Source organism: Canis aureus, chromosome 21 (genome assembly GCF_053574225.1).
Source record: "Canis aureus isolate CA01 chromosome 21, VMU_Caureus_v.1.0, whole genome shotgun sequence".
In the NCBI taxonomy this organism is placed as follows: domain Eukaryota; kingdom Metazoa; phylum Chordata; class Mammalia; order Carnivora; family Canidae; genus Canis; species Canis aureus.
The window spans coordinates 36,063,853-36,087,029 of record NC_135631.1 but is presented as its reverse complement, the minus strand read 5'-3'; positions in this window follow the sequence as shown (position 1 = coordinate 36,087,029).

The window sequence follows — 23,177 nt, the reverse complement described above, 5'->3', positions numbered from 1 at the left end:
AGATTACAAAAAGGAGGGGGATTTCTATTTCTCTTCTTCAAAATCTAGCCTTTGAGAGCTCTGATTTTTGACTCTGGAGTTCTAGTGAGGACTGACATTCAGTCTTGAGTTAGGGCAGGACAGGCACAGGCTTTTTAAATATTTATTTTTATTTATTTAATCCTAAATTTGGATTGGATTGAAGATAGATTAGCATTATTCACCTAATGGTCAAAACAATGATTGTGTAATTCCCTACACCCTGATTTTTACCTCTGGACAATGAAATGAAAGCTAGATGCAATGTTTTCAATTCTCTTGGGCATAAACCCAAAAGTAGAGTGACTGGTCATATGGAAATCTGTGCTTTTTTTTTTCTTTTAAAGCAAGTAGGGTTGACATAAAATATTATTTTCAGGTATATAGCATAGTGATTTGGCAATTATATACATTGATTATACCACAATAAGTGTAGCTACCATTTGCTGTCACACAAAATCAATACAATATTATTAACAATATTTCCTATGCTGTATTTTTTCATCCCTGTGATTTATTGATTTTATAGTTGGAAGTTAAAACCTCTTAATCCTCGATTTCACCTATCAGTTTGTTCTCTGTATTTGTGAGTCTGTTTTTGTTTTGTTTTTCAGATGTCAGGGATAAGTGAAACTATACGGCATTTATTGTGCTCTGGATGACTTATTTCATGCAGCACAATATGCTGCAGGTCCATCCATGTTGTTGTGAACCACAAGATTGCATTCATTTTTACAGCTGAACATTCCATTGTGTAAAAGTGCCATATCTTTTTTTTATCTATTTACCTATTGATGGTGCCATATCTTGGCTGTTGTAAATAATGCTGCCATAAACATAGTGTACATATTTTTTTGAATTAGTGTTCAAAAAATTATCAGTAAATTCTCAGAAGTGGAATTAGTGGATTGTGTGGTATTGATTTTTTAATTTTTTTTAGGGAATGTCCATACAGTTTTCCCCAGTGACTGCACCAATTTACATTCCTAAAAATAGAACACATGTGATCCTTTTTCATCACATCCTTGCCAATGCTTGTTATTTCTTGTCTTTTGACGTTTAGCCATTCTGGTAGATGTAAGGTAATATCTCATTGTGGTTTTTATATGCATTTCCCTGATATATATGGAATATATACACACACACACACACACATATTCACATATTTCACATTTTAAATCACATCTGTATTTTGGAATCTGTGGACATGTTTTTCTTTTTTTCCTAGAGAGGTTGGAATCTAGGAGTTAAAAGAGGTAAAGGAGAAACTGGGCAATTCTTTTACTCACAATGCTTTGGGCCTGACTAGTAAATTAATTACAATACTTTCTGTTGACAATACACTTGGGGAATTTATTTAGATCTACTCTCAGGGCTGACTTCCCAAGAGAATGCAAGTCAATTATGGTTCGAGCTCTTCCTGTCTCATTAGTGATTTGAATAATAATATATTTGAATGATGGCCCAAGAGACTAGAATTAGGAACTGCTTGTCTTAGTCCCAAATGAACTTCTTAGTCAGATAATCCTAAGTGTCCATTATTAGTTCAAGCTGTGCCATGACTGGCTCAAGTATGTTCTACTCAATTCCAGAAAAAAATTGGTGGGCTCTATAGCTTTATTTCTTTTTAATAAATATGCAATTGTACTCAACATCTGCAGCTTAGCAAATTAATTTCAAATAATCAAAACTGCTTTATATCAAGAGAGTCTAAGTGATCTAAATCAGTCTTATTCATTTTCAATTTATAAAAAAATGTAACTGCTGTGTTCTAAAAAAAGGAGTTTTAAATTTTTTTTTTTCAAAATGACCATTTCTCAGTAACCAAAAGTAACATTTAGTACAGAATTAGGTTGTTGTGTTATTCTGGTAGCTAGCTGTCCTCTGATGCATGATGTAATGAGATGCAGATCAATCCATGAAATTCCACAAATGAGGATGACCTCAGTCATTATTTAAGTAAGTTGTTGAAGAGAAATTATTATTTTAAAAACTGTTTTCCAAATGTTTGGAAAAGAGAGTAAAGCACAATACAATATGATTGAAATAAGAATATATAAAAGAAAAACATAAACTATGCAGTAACTGTATGAACAGCAGTTCCAGAAAAAAATAGGATGACTTTTTTATAAGTTGCAATTGTAAGCATCTGTAAAAGTGAAATTAAGAAACAAAATCAGTTAGCCTTTGAATTAATCTTCATAACACTCTAGAGAATATCAGATAAAAAGTCAAAAACCCACTATTTTCCATTCCCAAAGGAGATGTTTCCTTTGTGATTACTACTCCATTTTGGTAATGTATTTAGCCAACTTGAAGATGTCATTCCTTACATGTAATGAAAGCTCTCTCTCATCCTATGAAATGCTGGTCCTCACTAGTTGGAACATTAACCCTTCATCTCAGAAACCTCAGAGTTTACAGATAACATGAACTTAATCATCGCCTAGTTCTATCTAAATTCTTCATTATCCTTAAATTCTTTCTATCATGTAATACAAAATATTCTCATAGAAACACACTAATACTAGAAAGGTCTAGATTTCTTATAAAGAGATTTCTGCTAATTTTTTTTCTACAGAATATGCATGCTATATGTATATTATGTACTTTTTCTTACACAGTATCTGTTATTGATGATACTGGGTTTTTAGTTAATAGATTTCCCATGCATATAAAAATGATTCGATTATAGGTGAGATAACTATTTATACTGGCTTCTTTGTTGATTGATGGGAATTACCACAGAAGCAGGGACCTGTGTTGACTAATATTGATCAGCACAGAAGCTATAAAATGTAGCATGCCTTTTGCAGGTACAGTGACCAAGTGAACATATCTCATTTTAAGCATAAAGACTCCAACTAAAATGGAGGTAGAATTATTTTATAAAGGATTAGGATTGGGGGGCCTGAGTGGCTCAGTTGGTTAAGTGTCTGCCTTCAGCTCAGGTAATGATCCCAGGTCCTGGGATTGAGCCCTGCATGGGGTTCCCTATTCAGTAGGGAGCCTGCTTCTCTCTCTCCCTCTGTCCTTCCCCTACCCTCTTTGTACTCTCTCTCAAATAAATGAAGTCTTTCCAAAAAAATATACAAAAACAAACAAACAAACAAACAAACAAAAACAAGATTAGCATCATCATTCTATGGTTAAATGTATTTAATTCATCTTTCTGGTGGGCTGTCTTTGGATACTATCTATGAACACATTAGCCTTATTTTAATTATTTTTAAAAAATGAAGAAATTTTACCTATAAATTTTTTAATAGATCTCTAATGGTAAACATTCCATCATAACCAGTAATACCACTCCATCTGTTCTTAGTTGGAAGACAAATATCTTGGCCTGTATAAATTTGTTTTCTCATGCTAATAAAAGAATCTAACTATTCCCATTAAAGAAAATAACAACTGAGTCGTATATATTATTTCTAGACTTCTTCTTGCTTGAGTACTCTGAAAACAGGCTGCCCATTAAAATATGATGATAATTCTAATTGTGTAGATGCTATGGACAAAACTGTGTTGCTGCAAAATTCATGTGTTGAAGCCCTAACCCCTAATGTGACTGTATCTGGAGATAGGATCTATAGGAAGTGATTTAACTTTATCTGAGGTCATAAGCGTGGGACTCTAATTTCGACATGACTATGGCTTTATAAGAAAAGAAAGAGCTCCCTCCCTGTCTCTCCCTCCCTTCCTCCTCTCTCTCTGCTCCTCTTCTTCCTCTCCCCACTCCCAAGTCATACAAGGACTCAACAAGAAAGTGTAGGTGTCTATCTGCAAGCCAGGAAGAGAGCTCTCACTAGAAACTGAACCCTGCCAAACTTTGAACCTGGACTTTATAGCCTCTAGAGATGTGAGAAAATGCTTTTCTGCTGTTTAAATCACTCAGTCTATGGGATTTCATTATGGTAGGCTGAGCTGACTAATACAGCGATTTATAATTAGTGTGTTTTGATAGAAGATCTGCTGGCACATTGAACAAGCTGCATCACAGATTTTAAAACAAACTGATTAATTATGAATTGTACTTAATTGGACAATAGCTACAGACAAAAATCAACACTTTCTTATAATTATAGGATGAAAAATATCTTTTATGACATCACTGCTATATTTAACAAAGGCTTTAAAGTACTCTGCTTACTAGGTGCATGTCTACAGCATCTGTAACAGCAGTTTCAAATCCTTAAGTTTCATAACTACACAATAATTAAGAGAGTTCATATTTATTGAGCACACATCTCCTAGGAGACAGTTACATTATTTAAAATCTCCTACTATAGAGTAGATTCTGCTTTTCCCATTTCACAAATGATGAAATGGACCATAGGCATGCAAATGAAAATATAGAGATCACACTTAATGCATTTAAGACTATTATACCCCATGCTACACTTTTATCATAGATATGCATTCCTGTCACATCAAACATGTGTTTATGGGATAATGCTGAAGATATGGTACCAGTTTGGTTTTTGTTCTCTTTTTTATAGATGATGTTTAGACCATTTTTTTAAAGATTTTTAAAAAATCTTTAATAAAACTTCCTCACTTATAATCTTTTTATGGTTTTTCATCCTTGAGTTTATTATACACAGGGTTTGATTGAATACTTAGGTTATCTTTTGCAAGGAGCTAAACTTGGTCCTTAGAAAGTTTCAACATATAGGGGCACTTGGGTGGCTCAGTTGATTTAGGCATCCAACTCTTGATTTCAGCTCAGGTCATAAATCTTAGGGTCCTGGGATCAAGCCTGCAAGGGGCTCTAAGTTCAAGCAGGAGTCTGCTTGGAGCTTCTCTCCCTCTCTCCTTGTCCCTCACCCCTCAAATAATTCTTTAAAAAAACCCTTCAACATATAATTTATTCTGAGAGTAACCACAATTTCAGTTTTGAAAATGCTTTATTCTTTACCTACAGAGAAAAAGTAAAAAAAAAAAAAAAAAAAAAAAGTGGAGAGAGCCGTCTGTCTCTGTATGCCAGGAAATATCCGGAATGAATCAAGTATGTCTCTCTTTTTCTTAGATTATGTCTTTCTCAGTGGGTTCAGGCTGCAGAGAGTTTCTGAAAATTTGTAGGAGCCACCAGTGGGCATACCAATGACCTATAGAAATGCTTTTCAGGATAACCTATCTATCCAGCTGGTCTTAGACCATCACAACGGAAAAGAGGTAGTAAGAGTAATATGCATTTAGCAAATTCTCCCACAGACCTTAGAAAAGGGAATAGAGCCAAACTGCTAATAAAAACATTGGCAGAAAGCAAATGTTGAAATGGTAGTATTTTCCAGTGCTTTCTGCCATGAATGTCTACTGGGAGAATCAGTACTACCAAGCCCCTCATTGTTCCAGATGTTAGCTTCTTAGCCAAAACAGGCTGTTGCCATATTTTCTCCAAGTCTCGTGCTTATATATGTCACAAAACATATATTAAGTAAATACAAACTCATCATATAACAATCAGATGTCTGTCATCCAATAACAATATTTTAAGTATAATATCTACATAGAGGGTAATTTTTCCTATAAGATATATTATTCTCAGAGGCTGGTTATGCTAAGGACTTGGGGAAAGCATTCATGGAGAGGATAGGGTAACCATGGAGAGAGTCAGAGCATGTTTCCCAGCCCCCTGACTTATGTTGTAGACTTGACTCATATCCCTAATCCATAGCCATATTACTGTGGCCATCTTAAGGAAATTAAAAAAGAAAAAATAGGGAAAATTAAACTAAAAAGTAGAATACAGTCAGTTAAGGTACAAATGAAAAGAGAAAGAAAATAGGTACAAATACAAAAGAATATTTAAAGAGTGATTTGTGATTAAAACAAAAATTTGAAATCAGGGCACCTGGGTAGTCAGTCAGTTAAGTGTCTGCCTTCGGTTTGGATCATTATATCAGGGTCCTGGGATTCAGTCTTGTGTTGGGTTCCCTGCCCCACAGGAGTCTGCTTTTCCTTCAACCTCTGCCCCTCCCCCCTGCTTAGGTTTTCTCTCTCTCTCTCTCTCTCTCAAGTGAACTCTCTCTCTCAAATAAATAAATAAATAAAATTGGAAATCAGAAAAATAAAAATGTAATCATAGGATAATTACAATATAAAAGAATATTAAAAAGAAAAGTTCATGGGACCCCAGGGTGGCTCAGCTGTTGAGCATCTGCCTCGGGCTCAGGTCTCACGTGATCCCAGGGTCCAGGGGCCGAGTCCCACATCGGGCTCCCTACAGGGAGCCTGCTTCTCCCTCTGCCTATGTCTCTGCCTCTCTCTCTGTGTCTCTCATGTAAAAATAAATAAAAATCGTTATAAATAAATAAATAAATAAAAGGAAAAGTTCATAACATGCAAAATTAGGAATAAAATAGCTCAATGTTTATAACATAAGTAGGTAAGGTTGAAGAATGAGAGTAAAAATTAAGAATTAAGAACTAAAAATGTGGAGCATAGATTACAATATAAAAACTGGCAACAAACACAACCAAGAGAAATCAGAGTTAACAGTAATTAGATAACTAGGTAATAGAATTTAAGAGCTACACAAAAAGCAATGGAATTCAAGTCAATAAAAGAACTAGAAATATATCAAGACATTAAACTTGATTCTCTGAAGTGTGAGGCCTTGAGGATGATACCGTACAGATCAACAATGACAGGGAATGAGCTTAGTATGGCAATAAAAAACTTCTACAAAGCAGACATTAGTAATTCCACAGAAGCAGCAACTACATTTGTTTAAATACACTTATCTGTTTGTATTTGAGAGATTAGCATTTGACTACATAGAAAAAACTTTGTAAACTGTTTCTGCTAGATGGGAAAAAGGAAAAACACTTCCATTTTGGTATAAACTGAAGTGTTTATGTGTGATTATCCATATCAAGATAAACTATTTCAGCTTGGGCATATTTCTTTGTGACTCAGTCTTGGCACTCACGAATACTCTTCAAACAGCAGAAAAATGAACTCTGTGAATCAAACAGCTGAACAATTTGTTAAGACACAGGCTTTCGAAGTCTCTTTGGCCTTGATGCTGATGTGATGTCCTTTTCTGAACAAAGAATAAATAGATCTGCTCTGTAACTCTTGAATTGCGTATCTAGCCTTCCCTTTGTTTAGAGTTTATTAGCGGAGAATGATAAGACAAGCAGCCTTGAGTTGGTAGGATAATGAATCTGTGTGAGCTTTTCATGCCTACTTTAATTTGTCTATCCAAAAAGGTCCAACCAGAGAGACAGTAAGGGGAATGGGAGGTTGAGTCACAAGGGAAGAAGCTCTGGGATGTAGCGAAGAGCATATAACAAAACGTCTGAAAGATGAGATACATAGATGTATGAGCTGGTCATTGGGGAACTTAAATATTGCTCTATAGAAGCCAAAGAGTTATAGATAAAGATGTTTATTTTCTACCTAGTTGTCGCCTTAAAGACCAGTCCCCTAGAGAGACCTCAGGTCACAATTTGGCCTTGGCTTCATCCCTGTCTTGCACTGGTGCAGGTCAGCTCAGAGCCTTCTCTTCTCCCCCACTTTTGGGCTCAGTGTCCTCTTGTGTCCCAAACTCCCTAATACACCAAGAATCCACACACAGCCACCTTCTTTACTCCTTTTAAAGCACTCTGTGCTAAACCTTTTATTTCCACTCAGACTCCATGTCCTACAGTCAATCTGTTGTCAGCTACATCTAAAAGGAAGGCAATAGATTATGTTAATTGGTACCAGAAGTAGCAATAGCTGATAACCCCCATCTACTTCCAAACCCTTTGAGAAAAACATTTAAATATAAGACACTTTAACCTCTATAAATACTCATTTGGTAGTAACTTAGTCACTATGAGAAAGTGAGAAAAGGCAAAACAGCAGAGGTTGTGAGAGAATTTGGAAAAGGAAGGGCATATTTAATAACTTCTAAGATATGTAATACAAGTGGAAAGTAATTCATGTCCAAATCCCATTCTTTTTTTAAAATATTTTATTTATTTATTCATGAGAGACACAGAGAGAGAGAGAGACAGAGACACAGGCAGAGGGAGAAGCAGGCTCCACGCAGGAAGCCCAACATGGGACTCGATCCTGGGTCTCCAGGATCAGGCCTGGGGCAGAAGGTGGCACTAAACCGCTGAGCCACCCAAGCTGCCCCCAAATCCCATTTTTAAAATGCTATTTGCTGATTAATGCCTTATCACCTATGTCCTGTGATTTTTGCCCAATTTCACATACATTATATAGAAATATTGTAGATACAAGATTCCTCTTGGTTACTTTTTTGATGAAATGTTTGGTCTTCATCAGCCGCACAAATTACAATGTAATCCTTGTTATGCACTAGTTTCTTTCCAGGCCATAGTGACTGGATTTCTGCTCATTAGATGAGTGAATTTTTGTTTTTTGGTAGAATGAGTTCTATTTTGTTAAAAGGACAGCTGTATATAGAGGTGAAATGATCTCTTCTAGATAAAAACAAAATAAAAATCAACATAACTATCAACATAGTTAGAAAGAGACATCTTTCCTTTACTGAAGGTTATGATGTACAGATACGATACACACACGTTTCCCCCTAATCTTTTCCGTAACGAACATTTCCTGCTATTGAAAAACTATGTGTGTGCAGCAGAACACACAGGAGCCTTGTGTGTTTTCTGCTGGTATTTCTTGTTCTCCAAGTTTCTTTTCTTCTGCTGGGCATAAAGGCACAGTCCAGAGTGTGAGTTCCAAGGAAATGGACACAAAATTAGGAAACTGTCATATCTGAATTGGAGTTGAATCTGGGGGAGAGTATAATATAGTAAAAGGTGAGACTGAGAAAATGACCAGGTACATACATAATCTGAAGAGAATCCCAGAAGGAAGAGAGCTCTACTTTTAAAGTGAACAGTACAGGGACGCCTGGGTGGCTCAGCGGTTGAGCATCTGCCTTCAGCCCGGGGCGTGATTCCTGAGTCCCGGGATCAAGTCCCACATCAGGCTTCCTGTGTGGAGCCTGCTTCTCCCTTTGCCTATGTCTCTGCCTCTCTCTCCATATCTTTCATGAATAAATAAATAAAATTTAAAAGAAAAATAAAGTGAACAGTACACACTTACTACATGCTCCTGTTTTATTTCTGAGTACATCGAAGAAAATGAAAAAAATACTCGTGGGCCCCTATAGACCTGGGCCTGAATTCCAATTCCAGTCCTTTATTTGATTTTTTATTATTATCAATTCTATATATATACATATATGTATAATAATTATCAATATTAATTGATAAATGCTCATACTTAACAATAAAGTTATTTATATCTGGAGGAACTGCTAAGTCTAGTGTACAATGATATATAAAGAATATTCATTTTGGCAATAATTTAATGTTTTACTGAGTCCATGTGGTAGATTAAGATATGTCCATCCAATTGTTGATGTAGCATATTTGTACTAATACGGAATATTTTACAAATAGAGTTTATAAAAAGAGTTTGCAGGAAAATACATTTTATTGTTATGGACTGAATGTTCGTATCCCTCCCAAATTCATATGCTGAGGCAGGCCCTAACCCAAATGTGATATAACCTTTGGGAGGTGATTAGGGCTGGATAGGGTCTTGAGGAGGAGGCCCTCATGATGAGATTAGTGCCCTTATAAGGAAAAATACCAGAGAGCTTGCTCTCTCTCTCCCCATGGGCCTTCCAAGAGATGATGTGAACCCATAGCTACTTGCTGGCTACCTGAAGCCAAAAGAAGCAGCCATAGAGAGAAACTTGCCTTGCTAATATCTTGGACTAATCTTGGACTTGCCATCCTCCAGGTGAGTGAGAGCTAAATTATTGTTGCTTGAGTCACACAGTCTATGCTATTTGTTATGGCAGCTTGAGCCAAGACAGTTATACAAACTTATTTTGTTAAGGATCTTAATATGTGTGTTTTAAGGCAATAAAGTGGTTTAAAAGACACCAAACACTTAACGGTGGTTAGCAGTGGGATTTAACATCCAGGGCTTCTTAATTCTTTTACTTTCTAAATTTGTACAAGACACAGATATTTTCTAATGTGCATACATTATCCTTCTGATTTGAAAAGAGAAAAATCGATATTTTTATGTAAAAAGTAACTAAAAGTAATTTATGTAAAAAGTAATTAAAATTTTAGAAAGAACACTTGAGTTCAAGGTTAAAAGGAGTGATGCTATTCTTGATCATGTTAACCACATGCATACCTCAGGCAACTTTGTCAAGTTTCAGAAGCCTCACTCCCTTCATTTGTAAATTATGTATAACAGTATTAGCTCTATGCACAATCCCGGAATTTTGTAGGGGGAAAATTAAGATAAAACATAAGAAAATTTTTAGAAATCATAAAAGCATTTTTCCTATGTACAGTATATCATAAATAACTTTGGCACTGCATATTTTAAGAAAACCTATTTCTGAATAAAAAGGAAGGAGGAAACATTATGAGAACTCTTAAGAATCAGCGATGCACAAAAATGTTTTTAAAAAGTTACTCATACTCATACTCATATGAAAGGAGTGAAGACTGAAACTGCTAACTTCACCAACCATGGCTGGAAACACAGACCAGAACACAAGCCTATTACTCTGACATGTCACATATTTCCAGTGGTATGTTCTTACCTTGTTTAAAGCATTACTCAGGTCTTCTCTGTCTGCTAATCTTCTCTCCTGTTCTTCTTTCCAATATCTCTATGTTTCAGTCTCTGTGTTTTTCAGAAAATAGTTTATATTCTCAGTTCTGATCAGACGAGATTAATCAAGATCTGTGGCTCCTCATCACTTTCAATAGTTCAGTCGGACCTATTGACAGGAAACAGTACTCTGGATTTTCTTAAAAATAATCTATGGCATTAAAAAACCCCAAACCCATCTTTTATATCTTAATTGATGCTTAATTAACTTTAACATTGTTTACAGTAAGATATTAAAAAAAAAAGCTAGAATTGCTGTTGAGCAGATTTGCTGTGCATTTTTTTCAGACTTTTTCGTTATTTTTTTTTTCATGAGAGACAGAGAGAGAGAGAGAGAGAGAGAGGCAGAGACACAGGCAGAGGGAGAAGCAGGCTCCATGCAGGGAGCCCGATGTGGGACTCGATCCCAGGACCCCAGGATCACGACCTGAGCCAAAGGCAGATGCTCAACCACTGAGCCACCCAGGTGCCCCAGCTTTGCTATGTATTTGATAGGTTATTTACTCTGAAAAATAGAGTACCATTTTCCTGTCACTTGCCTTCTTTCTATTGTAGGAGTAAAATTCTTGGTGAAACAAAGATCATATATGGCATTAATTAAAAAACAAACAAATAAACAACAGCAACAAAAAAACCCAGAACAAAAACCCTGACATTGCTTCCTTAGAGGATAAGTTTTCTATGGAATAACTCACTTTTGTGGCTAAAAATAAGTCTGACCTTCCTGTCATCTTTTCCTCAATAAATAGATACATCACCTTGTCAGAAGACATATGGATACCCTGTCATATGTATATAGTCATGGACATCCAAAATGTCCTATTTTCCATTGGAAAAATAGAAAGATAGAAAATTCGCAATAAAGAAAACTCAGGGTTACAATCTACGAGTTGCCACTGCAGATTAAAAATGTAGTATGTACTGTTTTCACCTTAAGTAAGGCCACTCAACTACATTAGGTTTTTGTTAAGAATACAACACATCCATTGTTGGCTATTTTATTAGCTGGGTTCAAATCACCATCATTTCATAGAATCTGGTGTTCTATCAGCTTTCTAAGTCTATGCTTTTTTAGAAAAAAAAAAAAAAGTAAATGGAGGTAGAATTCTTTTTATGTTCTCTGGGTTCAAAGATTGCCCGAATAACTAAAGAAGAGATAGGTATAGATATATATATAAAACACAGGAAGACGTGAAAAGTCACAAGTTGAGCTTTAGAAGTGAAGATGGGGTCAATTCAGAAATACTTTCAAAATGAAAATACTTTAAAGGAAAGTGATTTTGTAAAAGGCGACTTGATGCTCACTAGCGTTTTATTTGTCTGTGTACTTGCTTTAATTTCAATAGCCTTGAGATCTAATTCACATATCCTGCAATTCGCCCATTTAAAGAGTACAGTTCAGTATTTTAGTATATTCATGTGCTTATGCAACCATTACCACAAATTTTAGCACATTTTCTTCTCTCCTAAAAGAAACTATGCCCTCATTAGTGGTCAGTCACCATTCCCATCCTCTTCTACCCTCTAACTTGGATGAATGGTTAATCTAAATTCTGTCTTCATAAATTTCCCTAAATATTTCATATAAGGAATCCTAAAATACTTGGTCTTTTGCGATTGGCTTCTTCCACTTAGCAAAATGTCTTGGAGGTGTGTCTTTGTTGTCATATGTGCCAATACTTCATTTATTCTTACTGTGAAATAATAGTCTGTGTTAAAGATACAATGAATTTTATTTATCCGTTCATCATTTGGACATTTGAGTTGTTTCCACTTTTTGGTTATTAAGACTAATGCTAGTCTGAACCATTGATGTCTGCTTTTGTGTGGCTGCATTTTTTTCTCTTGCGTATACAAATAAGAGTGGAGTCGCTGTGTTACAATGGTACGTGTGATGAAATACTGCAGGGAATGGTGGATTTGAGACTCATTTTTAGAAGGATGATGAGTGATAATATGAAAATAACGATCACTAACAGTACAGAGCGAAAGAGAAAGAGGCAGATGCCTCAAGGGCATGTCCATATTTAAGCAGTTGATGGAAAGGTGAAATTGAAGAAAGACGTGAAACAGAGCTGTTCAGAAACTGAAGAAGAAAGTCATGTCAATGCAGCCAATAGTTCACGAAGAGCAAGAACAGAGACGTAGATACTAAATGTGGCACAAAGGAGATCAAACATTGGTGACCTTGGAAAGATCAGTTTTCATAGATTGAAAAAAGTCGGCCTACATACCAAAGGCTTAAGGAGTAAGAGGCAAGGAGGTGGCCAATGTGGGGTAATATTTTGCAATTTTGATTTTAAAAGGAAAGACTGACAGGGCTATTGTTCAAACTAGGAAAGCATGCTTGTAATCAGAGAAGAAAAATCAGAACAAAGAAGAAAGAACTCTGAGAGAAAGGGAATTGTTCCTTGAGAAAAATGTCAAGTGAGGTGAGAGAGCATAAGGGAAAGAACACAAGTGTAGGGTGGAGCGTTTGAAAGAAGGAAATACCATTCTAACAAATACACATTGCAGTACGGAGGGAAGTTATTCTGTGAGGAATTTTTATTTTAGTTCCAGAAAATACTAAATAGCTCATTGAATGATTATGTGACATTTATTAAGCATGTATTTTGTTCCAGAAACTATGTTAAGTGCTTTATGCATGAAATCTAATTATTATAGCAATTTTATGGAATAACGTTGTTAATGGCAATTTACAGATGATAAAACTGAGGTTTAATGTTTAGACAACTTAAAAGGCCACAGAAAAATAAAGATACTATTTAAAGCCCCGGCCTGTATAACTTTGCTTTTAATGAGTTATTATTATTATTTTTTTACATTGGTCTTAATCTTTTCTATAAATTAGAAGATTTCATTGCTGACATTTGGAGTGTGATATGTGTTTGACTGGATCTGTGACTGTTTGAATGTGTAGGAGTATAAATCTGGAGTAGATAGGAATACAAAAGCTGAAGCTGTTTGATTTCTAAATGACTATCTTTAACAGTCGATGTGAAGACAATGATGTCAAGTCTTGAGGCAATGTCCTACTCATGAAAACCTAGCTTTGCCCATCTCCAGTAGGGTGCAGCACATACCAATGTACACCTCCATTCACTGCGCCTGCAAACAATACAAGTAATACGGAGAAAGATCTTTGAAGAGTCCACTGTGTAAAGGTAGTAAAAAAAAAAAAAAAAGCACATATTACAGTTTTGGTTCTTCCTATATGATTTATTCATCTGCTAAAAGAGCTATATTGTCAATTCTGCTTGAGAGTCATAATGGAGATATTTAGAAATTCATTTACTATCAGTTCAATTTCTAACAAATAACTGAATATAAAAAAAATAATTCTCAAAACTCAGAATAATAAGAGGAATTTGACAAAAATCAGTGCTTGGAAGTTTATGCATTTAAGATTTTCCAGCATCTAAAGCTTTGGGGTATGTATAAAGATGTTATATTAGTTATTGGCTTTATGAAAGACAACATGATGGGACACCTGGGTGGTTCAGTGGTTGAGCCTCTGCCTTCGGCTCAGGGTATGATCCTGGGATCCAGGATTGAGTCCTGCATTAGGCTCCCTGCATGGAGCCTGCTTCTCCCTCTGCCTGGATCTCTACCTCTCTCTGTGTCTCAAATAAATAAATAAATAAATAAATAAATAAATAAATAAATAAATTCTGAAAAAAAAAAAAGAAAAACAACATATAATACTATAAGATAGATTTATTTTTGTATTTTGAAGGCCACTCAACTACATTAGGTTTTTGTTAAGAATACAACACATCCGTTGTTGGCTATTTTATTAGCTGGGTTCAAATCACCATCATTTCATCAGATGTTTTGCTTTAAAAAATTCTTTTAGTGTAGTGTAATTAATGCACAAACAAAAAGATATGGTTCATTGCTGAGAACACAGACTAGGTATTTTAGAAATAAAAGGAAAATATAATCCATGTATAATAGTTTTTGCTTAAAGATAAACATCAACTTTCAGGGCAACCTTGGATATTTTCCTTAATAAACACAAAATTTAAGAATATATTAATTCCAGTTCTATAGTGTTCCATTACCCATAGAAAATCATCTTAAAAAAAAAAAAAAAGAAAATCATCTTAGATTTGCTGAGTCACGGGGTGCCTGGGTGGCCAGTGGTTGAGCATGTGCCTTTGGCTCAGGTCGGGATCCTGAGGTCCTGGGATCCAGTCCCCACATTGGGATCCCTGCAGGGAGTCTCCCTCTCCCTCTACCTGTGTCTCTGCCACTTTCTCTGTGTCTCTCATGAATAAATAAATAAAATATTTTTAAAAAAGATTTGTCGAGTCACCTAATTATGTGTGCATTATTTAATAAGGAATATATTATGGCTGGAAGGAAAAAAGACTTAAATGCTTTCTGTGCTTTACCCAGTATCACGCAGCTGGTGAAGCTAGGATTCAAACACAGGCCTAATTCCAGATATTATGATCTTTCAGAAAACCACAGCACACCATTCCCACAATCCTACTCTAAGTTTTCAAATCTACCATATAGATTACTTTCTTATGAGGTAAGAATCCTCAAGACTGAGGCCAAGATGGCTCAGAAGAGCCAGTAAGAAAGTTGCCTTCCCAACGTTTCCCTTCCCACTCTTCTGTCAGGATACTTGAGAAGCCATTCCTTAAATCTAAAAGCAAGGCTGGGGTAGGGGGAGAAATTCTAAGGACAGACATTGTCTATTATCCACAAAAACAATGGAAGAGCCATGTCCTGAAAGAACAACGTCTTCCTTTGGTTCCTGTACCTCTCTTCCCTGGAACATTCTCCCATTCAAGAAGTCCTTTCCATCTTCGCTTGGATCATTCCCTTTCATGGGCTGGGCTGCACTGGGCTTCCTTCTTTGACTCTTAGTCCATTCCAACGTTTTAGAAAAACTCCGTTCCAAAAAGTTGAAGGCTTTGTCTCATGGACCAATAACCAATCTGTGAGGTACATATAATAATGGCTGTACTCTATGATAAAGCTATTGCAGATTTTACAAATTGATTGAGACATAATTGAAATATAGTTAAATGTACATACTTAAAGTCTGCAACTGGGTTATTTTTGACCTTTGTGTATGTCTGTAATGCCATCACCTTAATGGGGTAACATATAATTCCATAACTCCATAAAGTTTCCTTGTGCCCCTTGGTGATATTGTAATTTATAATAATAAAAAAAAATAGTTGGGTTTTGCCTCTGTCTCTAGCAGAGAGTTCCTAAAACCTTTGGAATTTTCAAAGTGATAAGAAGAACAAAAGTGTCTTTTGTTACTCAAAAAAAAAAAAAAAAAAGCCCTAAATACTACCTGCCTTCTTGTCAATGAGGTGATTTTTGGAAAGCCCCTAGATAACCACAGGATGGGGTTTGGTTACCAAAGGAACCAAAAGTGCAATTAGAAGGTGGAACACTTTGAGCCCTATACCAGGACTTTTGGTTGTGGAGAGGACTGGAGGTTGAGTTAATCATCAGCGGTCAATGATTTAATCAGTTATGCCTATGTAATGAAGCCTTCATAAAAACTCAAAAGGATGGACACCTGGTGGCTCAGTTGGTTAAGCATCTGCCTTCAGCTCAGGTCATGATCCCAGGATCCTGGGATCTAGCCCCCCATCAAGTTCTCTGCTCAGCAAGGAACCTGCTTTTCCCCCCTCCCTCTGCTCATTCCCCCCACACTCTTGCTCATTCTATCTCAAATAAATAAAATCTTAAAAAACAACCCATAAGGATAGGTTCCAAGAACTTTGGAGTGGTGAGCATGAGGAAATGCTACCAGAGTGACATGCTTGGAGAGAATCTAGAAGCTCTGCACAGCTTTGCACCTACTTTGCAGATGCATCTCTTCCATGTGGCTGTTTCTGAGCTGTATCCTTTTATAACAAATTGATATTCTAATGAGTAAACTGTTTTCCTGAGTTCTGTGAGCAGTAACAAATGGAGCTGAAGGAGGGGATGAAGAACTTCTCACTTATAGCGGGTTGGTCAGAAGCACAGATGACAACCTAACCTTATTGTCCTCCGAAGTTGGAGGGATCCTGTGGGACCGAGCCCTTAACCTGTGGGACCTGATGTGATCTCCAATATTTTTCAGCAACAAAAAGAATGAACTACTGATATGGGTGCCTGGGTGCTCAGTGGTTGAGCACCTGCCTTTGGCTCAGGTCGTGATCCCGGGATTTGGGATCGAGTCCCACATCAGGCTCCCTCCATGCAGCCTGCTTCTTCCTCTGCCTGTGTCTCTGCCTCTCTCTCTGTGTCTCTCATGAATAAATAAATAAATCATAAAAAAAAAGAACTACTGGTAGATTCAATGGCGTGGCTGACTCTAAAGTGGTTGTATTTTTAAAGTGACTATCTGCCTTTAAGAGGTTTTCAGTGAGGGGGGAAAGAGAGATCTGGTTTTATTGTAATAACTTGAAGATTTCCCCCCAAATATACACACAAGATAGCTTCCCTGATGTATGGGGCGGGGGAGGGGGACGGTATGCAGAGATAATTTGAAATGTTAGCCATCCTTTCTTTCTCTCCTGTCTTCCTTCCTCCAGGACAATTTCAAACATGAAAGTAGTACTGAACCTTCCTGGCATGTCTTGAGTCAAACCACATAGCCTCAGATCTTCCCAGGCGGAGCCAACTCTAGATGGTAACAACATGAGAGTATTGTTTTAAAGTCTTTGCCCCCAAAAAGGATAGGTCTGTGAGGAGTGATAGGCAGCTAAGGAAACTTTGGAGCATATAGTTCTACTGGTGCTCCCAAGGCCCGAGTAAAGATCCAGCAAAATCCTGAGAGCCAGGTGCATTTTATTTGGGTAACATTACTTCAGATTTTTTCTACTTTGAAGAAGCACGTCTGCAGTGAAAGCAAAATAGGAACTATTTCAGGGTCAAGCAAAATCACTCTATTCCGTTAATTACGAGTCTCTCCCATAGCCTAATTTCTTATAATATTTGTCATCTTTTTCATAAAGCTCTTCTAATTTGATAACCTCTCGCTATATATTCAGCCATAATCTCTATTTGCATAATTCATACTAAGTCAAATGATCATCCTATGTTGAAAAACTATTGATGATGTATTTTGATACGGTCTGTTGGTCTAGAGTCTTCCAATTGGTTCATGACCACTGTGCCTTTTATTTTTCTCATTCAGAGCAATCCCCACTCTTCTCTGAGGTTTTTAATTAGAGGGATTACAAAAACAACAGAAGCTATTATTTACCCTTTCACTTTTTCCTGTTAAATTTCATTCTACTTTGTTCCAATAAACCAAATGCTTATTTCGCAAGCCGAAAGAACGGCACGTATTCATGACTCCCACATCTTTCTACCTGACCCAGCCCAGGGTCACTTCTCAAACCAGCCCTCCACATCTGCATGCATCCTATACATATTTCCATTTTTGTTTTGTCCAGATGTTTTGTAATTGCTCTCATTCTCTGTCCCACAAAAGAAGACCCCGTAATATTAATAAAAAGCAATCTTCTGCTAGGATCAGTTAGGCCAGCGTACGACAGGCAAAACCTCCTGGATGATAATAGGACCAGAATCTTCATCCAAGTTTAGAGAAGGCAGATGATCTGGAAAGCCTTGATCAACAGGCACTTAACACAAACTAAAAGGCATGCTTGTAACTGTAGAATTTTTAGTAAAAGTAGGAGGAAAACAAACTGCTCTATATTATTTTAGAACTAATGGAAAGAACATTACATTTCATTTCTTTAATATAATAGATTTTTTTTTTCAGATTTTATTTATTTGACACAGAGAGAGAGAGAGAGCCCAAGCAGGGGGAGCGGCACAGAGAGAGGGAGGGGCTCGATTCCAGGACCCCAGGATCCATGACCTGAGCCAAAGGCAGATGCCTCACCCACGGAGCCCCCCAGGTGCCTTGAAAAACATTTTAATCTGATTGAGATTATTCACTTCCGTTTATTTTTTTATTTTTATTTTTTAAAGATATTTATTTGAGAGAAAGAGACAGAGAGAGAGCATGAGCTGAGGGAGGGGCAGAGGGCAGGGTGGGGAACAAGCAGATTCCGAGGTGAAGGAGGCAGATGGGGGTCTGGGTCCCAGGACCTCGAGATCATGATTTGAGCTGAAGGAAGAAGCTTAAGCCTAACTGAGCCCCCCAGGCACCCTGATACTATTCAGTTCTGTTTGTACATGCTCTCACAAGGTTGTATTTTAGTGTTCAAAAACATAATTATAAGGTTTTTAAATATCTTTAATCAAATTAAATATACTAAAAATTGAGACATGTATTTATGTTTTACATATATACATATTTTAAAGATTTATATTTATTTTAGAGAGAGACAGAGAGTGTGGGTGAGGGGCAGAGGGAGAGGGAGAGAGAATCTTTAGCAGACTCTCACTGAGCATGGAGCCCAACGCGAGGCCCAATCCCCCACCCTGAGATCATGACTAGAGCCGAAATCAAGAGTTGGATGCCTAACTGACTGAGCCGGGGACCCTTGTTTTACATATGTTTTGTTCTAACCTGAGTTTTTGAGAGCAAACCTGAAAAGAAAAAAATCCTGAGAAATCATTTATTTGGGAAGTGATCCTGGGGAGTGGAGATGAAGGATGAAGGAGAAGTGAACGTGCACCAGAGAAACCCCATGTAAGGATGTACTGTTGCATCGGCTGTTACTTGACCTGGGGTTCTATCCTTAGGGATTTCTGAGGAGCCTAAAAACCGCCTCATAGAACTGTCTGTCCAGAGATGATAAAAGAGGAAAGCATTATGCATAAGCTTCTGATCTCCTTTGATGATGGCTGGAATCTCAATTTTTTGTATATTTAATTTGATTAAATAAATAAATATTTATATATATATATACACATATATATAAAGTCTCTCTCTCCCTCTCTCTCTGTATATATATATATAAAGATTTTTTATATATATTTTATATATATATAAAATGGAATATAATATATATATATAGTTTAAAAGGCCTATATAAATTTTTATTAGCACATTTTCACTAGCACTAGGAGTTACATCATTATACTCATTAGCATTAGGAGTTATTTTTTAAAATTATTGTCAAAGTAATAGTTGATAATCATTCTTGACATACCTTGTGGTTTTACAGTTTCCTCTTTATTACTAGATTTTTTTCTTTTGACTTTTTTCTGAGTGTTAGTTTTTTAATGCTACAAATAACAAACTGAGTGACTTGAAACATTATAGTTTTATTATCTTACAAATTCAGTCAGGAGTCTGAGTATTGGTTAGATGGATTTTCTACTTTATATCTCACCAGACTGCAATCAAGCTGTTGGGCAGGGTTGCAGTTTTATATGAGGCTCGGAGTGTTCTCTTCCAAGCTCAGTTTTTGGCAGAAAGCAACCCCTAATGGCTATATAACTGAGGTCCCTGTTTTCTTGTTATTAGCTCCTGGAGACCACAGATCCCTACTCACTCATAGGGATTCTCACAATATGATAAATACTTCGTCCTTCAGACCAACAGAAGAGCATATCTCTGACACCACAGCTTTTAAAAAGGTCAGCTTATTAGGTCAGGCTCACCCAGTGCATTATCCCTTTTGAGTACCTCAAAATCAGCTGATAACCAGCTAATCACAGGAGTGGTATCTCATCATATTCACAGTCCTGCTCAAAGAGGAGGGTATTCTACAAGCTGTGTGCACCAGAGGGTAAAAATCTTGGGGCCATCTTAGATTTCTGCTACTATAATGAGCTAAACTTAGAACTTAAGATTCTGTATTGAAGCAGATACCAAAATTGTGTATTGAACAGATCAGGAGATTAAGTGAAAGACAAACATAATCATATAAGAAATAAGGACGTAAACATTTCAACCTCAGTTATATGATGGTTAAGGATAATTGTCTTATTTTTCACATGAATTTGAAATGTCCTAGTGTTAAAAGTTGCCAACGAACTATCCATTTTCATGTCATGGAAAACCCTGTTGATTATAGACATGTTAGTCAAGGTAATTACTTTAAAATACAATTTAAGCTACAGGCATAATACCAACATTATAAAAACTGAAGAGAAATGAGACCAAAAAATGGATTACTCATGATGTCAAACCCAAGCGTCTTACTATACCTCACTGATCTCCCTAATTCTTGTCTGGATGACTTGTTGGTGATGTCCAGACTTACCCACCCCCCGACCCCGCTCCCTCCTCTGCTGTCCTTTGTCATACCCACACAGAACATTACCTTGCTTTTTCTTTAATTACACCCCTCTGACTCCATCTCATCATCTATATCAATTCCCACCATCTGCCATCATGCTGAGTGCATACAGAGTCCCACTTGACTTTTTCCCATTACCTTGTGCAATTTCACAGGATTTTCAATATGGCTTTCTGTATGAATACCTCTAGGTCATGTCCACTGAACTTCCATATTGATACTGAAAAAACTGCACATCACTTAAACTGCACAGAATTTATCTGATGTTTAATATGTCCCAAGCACTGTGCAATTGCTTTATATATGCTACTTCTTATATCAGCTCAATAAATGAGAAAACCATTATCGCCACTGCTGTAGATTGAAAGTTTGTGTCCCCCTAAAGTCCATATGTTAAAATCCCAAGTCCCATTGTGATGGTCTTAATTGGTCAGTATTTGGTAGGTGATCAGGATGTGTGGGTAAAGCACTCATGAATGGGCTTGTGCCCCACCCCCTCTGATAAGTGAGGACATAGGAATGAACCAGGAAGTAAGCTCCCACCAGACACTGAGTCTGCTGCCCTCCTGATCTCAGACTTAAGGTCTCCAGAAGTGAGAAGCAAATTTCCGTTGTTTATAAACCATCTAGTTTTGGTATTCTGTGATAGCAGCTCCAAGAGACTAAGACATACATATTAAGGATGAAGAAAGTGAAGCTCAAAGGTGAGGTCACATGCTTAGCGGGTGGTGGGGCTGGGGTTTGAACTCAAGGAGACTGCATCCTACATTGGTATTCTAGATCTGACATGGCTTGGCAGTGGGCTGAGTTGACTCTGATCATAAGGCATTATTTTCTTCAGACAGCAGTCTAGGAGGGCGAGGAGGGAGTGGATAATAGGATTTCTTTCACTTAATAGTCTGTGATTCCCTGCTAAAGTTCCACTGAATGTAGGTGCACTCTCGCATAGTTTTCTTCTTATTTATGGCATGTTGGGTTAATCAACAGTATATTAAAATCACCTACATTTATTACTGCTACCTCAATATTTTTTCTAGAATCATTGTTCCTATCTTGGAAATTTTCCAACTTTATATCAAGAATTAATGAGTATAAAGAGACATTCTTTTTATTCCTTTTTCCCCTTATTAGATCAACTGTTTCTAGTTTATTTCTGCTTGAGATCTCAAAGATCTGTCATTCACACAAAGGAAAATACATACATTTAAGAAAACTAATTGATGATTTTCCTAATCTAATACTGGTACAGACTGCTTCTCAAATTCATCAGGTTCAACACCATTTTCACATACTCCCTCTTCCTTCCTCACCCCTGATCCTCTTGGCCATCCTCTATCTTGGTAGCTCACCATCATCCCTAAAACTTTCTCTCCCTGACTGTCCACTACCCTCTCATATCTCATAGTGATGAATGAATTGCAGGGTCTGTTGCATTGGCTCCAGAGTACATTATGAGTCTTTCTGCCATTTTATTCTCCATCTCTGTAGTCCTAGGTTAGGTTATTATCTCCTTTTGGATCATTTTGAATATAACTTCCCACGGATCTGTGCAAATCCAGTCTTCTTTCTTTAAATCGCCTTTCCACAACACTGCCAGGGTAAATTTTTTAAATTGTCAATCTTATCACACCATCCCACTTCTGAAAACTCATTTAAAAAATAAAGACAAAATTCCTTAATGTATATTAAAAGATCCTGACTGGTCTAATCTTTTCAACCTTTCTTCACTGTATTCTTTTCCTTCCTATTTGAGCTCCAGTAACCATAGTAATTTACCTGCACCATGATTTCTCTAACCTCAGGGAGTTGGCCTGTTCACTTCCTTGGCCCAGCAGAGATCCCTTCTTCTCTTCACTTCATTACTGCACCCTCATTCATAGGTCAAGTTTATTTACTCAGAAAAAAAATTGCTGACCCCATCTGAGTAGATCACTGTTTGCATGTTATATGCTAATAAAATAATATTCATTGCTTTCACAACATATATTCCATTTTATACTTACTATGTTCTAATTAGTGTAACGGCTTTCTCCTTCCTGGAGTAGGAATTCGCTGAAGGTAGAACATGTGCTTGGTTTTGCTCGCTATTATAGACACCTACTTTGAGATAATGCCTGTGCTGTAACAGGTGAGTGATACATGTTTACTGAGTAAATAAATGAATAAGTAAATTATTTAATGAACACAAAATTGGAGATAGTACTTTTATTATAGAATTCCTCTTGAAATATCTAGTTTATCTCCCTTCTTAGAATAGTAGGTTTCAAAAGTAGACATTAACCT